This window comes from Colobus angolensis, unplaced genomic scaffold, assembly GCF_000951035.1.
Source record: "Colobus angolensis palliatus isolate OR3802 unplaced genomic scaffold, Cang.pa_1.0 Scaffold237, whole genome shotgun sequence".
NCBI classification, from domain to species: Eukaryota; Metazoa; Chordata; class Mammalia; order Primates; family Cercopithecidae; genus Colobus; species Colobus angolensis.
In genome coordinates this window covers 1,116,703-1,118,536 of record NW_012115566.1, presented here as the reverse complement: position 1 = coordinate 1,118,536, position 1,834 = coordinate 1,116,703, and positions in this window count along the sequence as shown.

Genomic DNA, 1,834 nt, shown 5'->3' with positions numbered 1-1,834 from the left:
AGATGGCGCCACTGCACTCCAGCCTGGGCGACAGAGCAAGACTCCGTCTCAACAACAACAACAACAACAACAATAATAATAATAATAATTTATTTATTTACTTTTCTTTCTGTCTTTCTTTTCTTTTCTCTTCAATGTTCTAATATTATAATGATGTGACAAGAACTTGTAGAACCATCAGGTCCCAAAGCATCAACAACCTTGTCACTTGCAGCCTGGGCTGCTGATCAGCAACACTGGCCTAACCTGGGAGTTCCTCACAAATGCAGAATACCTAGACCCCATCCTAGACCTACAGCGTTAGAACTCCACATTTTAGCCAGATCCCCAGGTGATTTCATATACATATTGAAGTCTGTGAAACCCACTCAACACAGTCCTTCACTCTTTCCCTTATTAAATTTACAGCTATCTGTTTAATTGACCTTTTTGTAAAGGTTCCGAGGACAACATAGTAAGGGGTGCTCATTCGTTTCTCTGCCACTGCTTTCTGCGGTGTCTTCAGCTAGTTCTACCAGGCATTTCTGGCAATCTGGAGCGGCAGCCGGCTGGGCCGCGACGAAACCGCTGCACGGATCCCGCCTCCCAGCACACGCAGTCGGCAGTTGCAGCCTCCAAGATCGCGGTGCCACCAAACCAAGCGCCGGACGCGGTGGCGCGCGCCTGTAATCCCAGCTCCCCGGGAGGCTGAGGTCGGCGGATCGTGGGTGCTCGGGAGTTCGGGGCTACGGCGCTGTGTAGAGCGGGCGTCCGCACCGGGCCTGGCACCAACATGGGACTCCCGGGGGAGCCCGGGGGTACCAGGTTGTCTAAGGAGGGGGGGACCAGGCCCAGGCCGGACACGGAGCAGGTCAAACTCCCCGTGTTGGGCGGCGGTGGGACCGCGCCTGCGAGCAACGCCTGCGGTTCCGCCCGGGACCGACGAGACCCGGTCTCTTTTAACTTCCCTTTTCAGGATTTCTTTTTAAAAATCAACAGCATTATTTCTGCATACAGAGGACCACGTGAGTTCACTGGTGGGACTGGTATGTGCTACCCTTTGCTCGATCTTCCTTTTTTTTTTTTCCCTCAGGGAATAGTGATTCATTCAGTCAGTGAGAGCCGGAAGAAACTCGTTAGTGACTTATGACCTTGGAAATTTCTCCATGTTGCGTTCTTCCTTTCTTCAAACAACAAGACGGTAGTCTGTACTGTACTTTGCAAATGAAGTTGCATAAGAATTTAACAAAGATTATTCGCTCGGCCAAACTTTAGTCAGGCTTCTGAATCTTCTGCTAGGCCCATCTATGCACTTCCTTGTAACGTCCAGTTTTAGCAAAGAACACTGCCAAGTCAGTTTAGCAAGAACCCCCATATCATCTATGTTTAATTAACCTCCATTTCTGATCAGGCTCCTCATTTCTCCACCATCCCCCAGATGATTGATGTCTGATTACCTTGGCCTGTGTTCAGCAATAATCCTGTTAGGTTTATTTAGCCAGAATTTCCCTTACCTCTGAGGTTTTCTCTTAGTAATTTCCGGTCCACTGACCACCACACACTGCTCCTTGGCTATAAATTCCCACTTGCCCATGCTCTATTCAGAATTGAGGCCAATCTCTTTCCCTTATTGCAAGACCTCCTTGCAGTGGTCCCTGCCTATCAAGATAGTCCTGAATAGTCTTCCTTACATTGCTTTAAGAAGTATCACTAAATAATTTTTTTAAAAAACAAATTGCATGGCATGACAACTTCATAATCTAAGACAGAGATTTGGAAAAGTTTTGAACTTCCAGCTTTTTCAGGAACTTCTCACATAAAAACCTGTACACAAGTACTCTTTTTTTTTTTTTTT